General features: G+C 41.9%; 1 pseudogene; it reads left to right on the forward strand.

Moving 5' to 3' along the window:
* The first annotated feature begins 5,562 nt into the window (after nt 1–5,562).
* LOC132883931 (U1 spliceosomal RNA) lies at nt 5,563–5,707 on the forward strand (annotated as a pseudogene).
* Nucleotides 5,708–6,813: the final 1,106 nt, after the last annotated feature.

Raw genomic sequence — 6,813 nt, forward strand, 5'->3', positions numbered from 1 at the left:
CCGACGGTGCGGCCCTCCTTATCAGCCAGACAGATGTGCAGATGAGCTTCGGGGTTTAGTGTGCCTACAAGAGACACGATCTCAAAGCGTTCCTGCAGCCGAATCACCTACATGCACGCGCGCGCGCGCACACACACACACACACACACACACACACACACACACACACACCAATAAAAACTAATCCACAAGTCATGAAAATACATAAATACTTTTAATATAATGTAAAACAGAATATTTACAAGGATTTAGACGTGCTCAGTGTGACAGTCGCCTCATGGCTTCATTGGAAAACCAAAGAAGCAAACACATGGATATACAGTATTTTGATTGTTTTATTGTATTTGTTGTCAGGTGAAGCTAGTGCACATTTCATTTTAGGCATATACACCTGATTGGTGTTGTCTGCCGTTGCGTTGGCGAGTCGCAGTGTTGCCTTTGTCACGCTGCCCACACATGTGATGATGAACGGAGCTTTGAGCTGCTTCTCCTCAACAAATGCCTGCAAAGAGGAGAGCAACTCCTGTCCTGGGCCCAGACGCAGGGCAAACACACTCAGAGATGAGCCTGGTGTGGTCTACACACATACAGAGAGAGAGAGAGAGAGAGAGAGAGAGAGAGAGACCATGACCTCCACATAAGACTCAAGAAAGCATGACTGTCCAAAGAAAAAATATGGTTATGCAGTTAAAACAAGACCTAAGACACATTCACTTCTTCTTCTTCTTCCTGCTGTTCCCGTTAGGGGTCTCCACAGCGGATAATGTCCCTCCATCTCCTCCTGTCTTCTGTATCTTCTTCTGTCACACTAACTGTCCTCATGTCCTCCTTCACCACATCCATAAATCTCATCTTCGCTTTTAGTCTTTTTCTTCTACCTCCAACTCCATCTCCAGCATTCTTTTCCCAATATTCCCTGGATCTCTCCTCTGTATGTCTCCAAACTGTCTCAATATCATCTCTCTCACTTTGTCTCCAAGTCGTCCCAGATGTCCTGTCCCTCTAATATACTCATTTCTGATCCTGTCCAACTTTGTCACTCCCAGTGAGAATCTCAGCATCTTCAGCTCTGCTCCCTCCAGTTCAGCCTCCTGTCTTTTTCTCATAATATTATTGATACTGTATTAATAATATTAACAAAAACAAACTGTTTGCACAAATGTCCCATTCAAAGTCTAGTCCCACAAATGTTTCCTAAGCTCCAGTACGACCTTGATTAAGATAAAACACTTATGATAAGCGAATTACTTCTCGAGTGGGTCATTTTTCAGATAAAAGTGAATTAAAATGTGTATAATTGCGTTTGAGGTGTCGTACTACATGCACTGTAGATGTACAGTAATGTTTTCACTGATGCTAATTCAGTATGTCATGACAAAGAGTCCACTGTGTCATCAACAAGTGATCCTTCAACAAATACTGTAGGTTTGTTCTTGTTTCTTCCCATCCTCGAAGGGATGAGCTCGTAAACAAGGAACAGGAACAAGGAAGTGCAATTCAAGGAATTACAAGCACCCTGAGTTATTTAAAAATTAATATCGGCTTCATTGTGAGTAAGATTTCTGCTGTGCCTTCTCATGTATGCACATCTGGCCTATTGAGTCGAATTATGAATGAGACACAGCTGTAGTGAGACACTATATGGTCAGGTGTCTGGGAGACGAGTAAACCCTGGACAGGAGTGGCTGAGGATCTGGAATTTCACAAACACATGGTATTTTGTAAAGAGTGCAGTCGCTGAAGAGAACATGAGTTTGTGTATCTTTCAGCAGAAGTAGGCCTCTGCACCGTGTCCTTTTCTCATCACACACCGCACGCTGTGAATGCACCAGAGTCTTTGCCCAGTTTGTGTTTTGTGTTCCACGGATCAGTGCATCCATTCAGCGTGTCTTTCTCTTGCCTGTCTTTATCTGCCTCTAATTCTCTTTCTCCTGCAGACTGGCTTCGCTGTCTCTATAGACTGCACACACCCACCGTCTTTCTATTTCTCTCTCTATCTCTTTTCAATGAACTCTTCATGGGGCTCAAAGGGGTACCGTGGACACCTGTAGGCTCTGTGAGGGCTGAGGTTTTTTTTAACTCGCCAGCTGGAGCATTTTAAATTCAGACTGTCTCCTAGATGACAGAATTGTTTGGCCAAAATGAAATATATACAATTTTCCCTTAATTGAAATATAATCATTCAGCCAGGACAAGTTTGGCATCTGAAGTTTCCTTGTTCTTCAGTATTATACTGCGTGCATGTCGAAATCATCACACACTGTCACAACAAAGACACCATTTACCTCAATTATGGCATTTACATATAAATATGTATATGAAGGGCAGCACGGTGGTGTAGTGGTTAGCACGGTCGCCTCACAGCAAGAAGGTTCCGGGTTTGAACCCAGCGGCCAGCGAGGGCCTTTCTGTGTGGAGTTTGCATGTTCTCCCCGTGTCTGCGTGGGTTTCCTCCGGGTGCTCCGGTTTCCCCCACAGTCCAAAGACATGCAGTTAGGTTGGCGTGGGGCGGCCTTGGGCTGAGGTGCCCTTGAGCGAGGTACCGAACCCCTGACTGCTCCCCGGGCGCTCTGGCGTGGCTGCCCACTGCTCTGTGTGTGTGTGTGTGTGTGTGTGTTCACTGCTTCAGACGGGTTAAATGCAGAGGATGAATTTCACTGTGCTTGAAGTGTGCATGTGACGAATAAAGGTATAAACAGTGTAATTAAAAAAAAAGCTAGCAATAATATAAACTGACATTTTGACGTCACTGACATCATCAGAGTAAAATAAACAGAGTTTAAGTAAGTGATTAAGAGTCAGTTCAATTTTTTTATAAAGTCCCATCAAGTAAAAACCTCAGCATGTACAGAATCAGATTGGACGCTTAAACAGCTTGGAAGAGAGCTTGGATCTTTGAGTGTTAGACTTAACAGTGCCTTACTTCCTGTTTACACAAGCCGTAAAATTCCGGAGGAAGTCAAGTTACACGAAGCCAAACCACGGCTGGTTAGCCAACAGAATGTTAATTTATTTCATTGGGGTCTGTGTGATGCAGACTGTATCGGCTTCACCTGCAGGCATCTGTACCAACGAACTGAAGACCATTGGCACTCAACTATTGGTAAACACCTTTAGACTGAGCATGGCCTCCGAGATGTCCCTGATTTGAACAATCAATTTATTATTCTACGAAAATGCACTAGAAAGCAGCTGGACTGTCTGATTTATGAGATGTTGCTCATCCAAGCAAAAAAGCCAAAATATTATACTGTATATTGTGTTCTAATATGTTTCTATAGTCACAGCTGTACGTAATGTTTATAGTGGATGCTCCACATAAATGAAACTTTTCTGCGAGAGCATGCTTATGAAAGGAGTCTCAGCTGTCAGTGTTTTGTTACAGTCAGAGGTAAAGCTGTAACACTCACATGCACTGGGAGAACATACAAAAGTCCAGTTTTTGCCATTAATTAAGTGTATGTGCTGTGCCAACCAACAACTTTTTTAAAGCTCAACAGTGCAATGACATGCAAAATATTAATAGTAGTTAATGACAAGGAGTTTCAGATGGCCTAATGGTTAGAGATGCAGCTTTGGGATCAAAAGGTCACCAGTTCAATTCCCTGAACCAGCAGGAATGGCTGAAGTGTCCTTGAGCAAGGCTCCGAACCCCCAGGCTGCTCTGGGTGTGTTGTACGTCGCTCTGGATAAGAGCGTCTACTAAATGCCTATAATGTAATAAATAAGCTTACCATGGGGCTTCTGGAAAATCTGCTGCCTTATAGTCTTATTTCACCCTGAAGATGTGTCGTCAGTTTCATATGTAATCCCCTTTTGGAATAAGGAAAAATCTAAAATTATATATAATAAATATATCGTAATAAATATAAAATAATGAGAGCTGCATGCAGTGTAGGAATATTACCGTCAGAATGTGTTGCAAGAGCTACAGAAGAGTTTAATCAATAACAAGCAGAAAAAGAGCAAAGGTCAAAGCCCAGAGTGTAGAATGTCCTTAAACCAACCAGCTAAAATTGCTTGACATGTTTGTTGTATTGAATTGAAATTTAAATACAACTAAAGCTGTTCTCAGATGCTTTCTGCTAACTGATTAATATTGTCATCTTTACATGTTTTAAACTTTTCTTAACTTTTATTCTATTTTATTCTGCTGTTTTTTTACTGAACTTTTACTTCATTTTATTATTTTATTTCTACTATTGTTTAATTCTTCTTATTTTTTTTATCTCTTCTTCCCCATTTATTTTATGTAATTTTATTTTCTATTGTTTACTGTTTTGCTTTTACCTCTGTAAAGCACATTGAACTGCCACTGTGTATGAAATGTGCTATAGAAATAAACTTGCCTTGCCTAAAGGATACAGGCAGGATGACCTTGAGCACGTCACGTTGATTGGTTGACTTATGCACCATAAGAAAGTTAAAACATAAACTATTTTCTCAAACATAATAAAGCATGGGTTCCCTAAACAGCAGTGAGTGGTCATCTATAGCCACCTGCTGGTCAACAGCAACAAACACTACCAGATCTCATTCAGAATCGTTACTGTTTTGGGGGAAATCACCCTTTAACTCTTTTTACATTAAAAATGCAAAATAAAAAAAAAGATTATCCCTGTGATTTTTCTTTGGTTTTTTTCCTTCTTCTTCTTCTTCTTCTTCTTCTTCTTGCTTATCCACTTGCCATTAAATGGATGAGAAGAGTTTCCATCTATATTACCAATAATTGAATACATCTAAATCTTCCAATTGAAGCGCTAAATAAAATCAAAATAAACAGCAAAACACACCATTGCTAAGTAGTGAACAGAACATTAGTGTTTTGCTCCTTTAACACACTTTAGACAAATTATCCATTTATTTCAGTATATTTCACTGTAAATCATTAGAACTCAACATCCTGTCTGTGTGAGAGCAGAAAAACACTAACATCAGCAGTTCCTGAGAAATACATTTGAGAAACGTTTAAAAAAAAACACTAACAAACTAAAAAACATGCCAGTTAAATTAACACAGTCATACATTTGCCGTTTGGAGTCTCTGGATGGTGCATTTCATTCTGACGAGCCCAAACATTTACCATCTGAAATACCTTTTGGACAGGAAATAGTAGGTCACATGAAACCTGACATAAAGCATTCCAAGAAAACAATATGTTTGTGATCTGATGCTTTTTGCTCTGTCATTTTTAAGCTATAGATTGATCTGGGGAATATCTTCGATCGTTCACCATAAAGAGTCACATAAAGAATCATCCCAGCTTCTGTACATGTACAATATATCCATCACTGTTCTTCCTCAGGCGGAGATACAGATGCACTGACCCATATACACGAGTGTTTCTCTTCTGAAGAAAGAGACTGAATGTTTCAGAGAGGCATTTTTAGTCTTATATCTGTGACCCTGGTGCACTGGAGATGCTCTTTTTATTCCTGATAATAAGGTGGATTAAATAGTCCTCCATCATTCTTGTGCTTCAGATACTTGATCTTGAAGAATATGTGCCAATTTCAAATGTGACTATGGGAGAACTGGGATTTAAAAACATACTTACCTGGTGTACTTACCCGGCAGGGGCAATAACATGATCAAGAAGGTGGTTCACCGAAAGTGAGGTCTAGCCATTGCAGTCAGGCTGTGCTGACCTTTAGGAATTTCTCAAATGTGGGAATCTCAGCTGCATAATTTCTGACTGGGGCAGCCATGGCATAAAGGTTACAGAAGCAGCCTTGGGTGGCTGATTTGATTCCCAGGACCGGCAGGAAAAATGTGAGGGGAGTTGAGTGAATGAACAGCACTTTCCCCTCCCTCTGTATCATGGCTGAAGTGCCCTTGAGCAAGACATCAAACCCCTATGAGTTTCATGAGTTTTATATATAAGTATTTCATCATAAAGTTAGAAAAATATATTGCTATTAATAATAATAATAATAATAATAATAATAGGGCGGCACGGTGGCGTAGTGGTTAGCGCTGTCGCCTCACAGCAAGAAGGTCCGGGTTCGAGCCCCGTGGCCGGCGAGGGCCTTTCTGTGTGGAGTTTGCATGTTCTCCCCGTGTCCGCGTGGGTTTCCTCTGGGTGCTCCGGTTTCCCCCACAGTCCAAAGACATGCAGGTTAGGTTAACTGGTGACTCTAAATTGAGCGTAGGTGTGAATGTGAGTGTCAATGGTTGTCTGTGTCTATGTGTCAGCCCTGTGATGACCTGGTGACTTGTCCAGGGTGTACCCTGCTATCCCAGCTGCCCGTAGTCAGCTGGGATAGGTTCCAGCTTGCCTGCGACCCTGTAGAACAGGATAAAGCGGCTACAGATAATGAGATGAGATAAGATTATTATTGGGGCAGCACGGTGGTGTAGTGGTTAGCACTGTCGCCTCACAGCAAGAAGGTTCTGGGTTCGAGCCCAGTGGCTGGAGAGGGCCTTTCTGTGCGGAGTTTGCATGTTCTCCCCGTGTCTGCGTGGGTTTCCTCCGGGTGCTCCGGTTTCCCCCACAGTCCAAAGACATGCAGGTTAGGTTAACTGGTGACTCTAAATTGAGCGTAGGTGTGAATGTGAGTGTGAATGGTTGTCTGTGTCTATGTGTCAGCCCTGTGATGACCTGGCGACTTGTCCAGGGTGAACCCCGCCTTTCATCCATAATCAGCTGGGATAGGCTCCAGCTCGCCTGTGACCCTGTAGGACAGGATAAAGCGGCTACAGATAATGGATGGATTATTATTATTATTATTATTATTATTTCATTTTCTACACAGCTTATCCATCGAGGGTGAGCTGGAGCCAATCCCAGCTGACGTTGGTGACACTGGGCGA

This window comes from Neoarius graeffei, chromosome 3 (genome assembly GCF_027579695.1).
Source record: "Neoarius graeffei isolate fNeoGra1 chromosome 3, fNeoGra1.pri, whole genome shotgun sequence".
Lineage (NCBI taxonomy): Eukaryota > Metazoa > Chordata > Actinopteri > Siluriformes > Ariidae > Neoarius > Neoarius graeffei.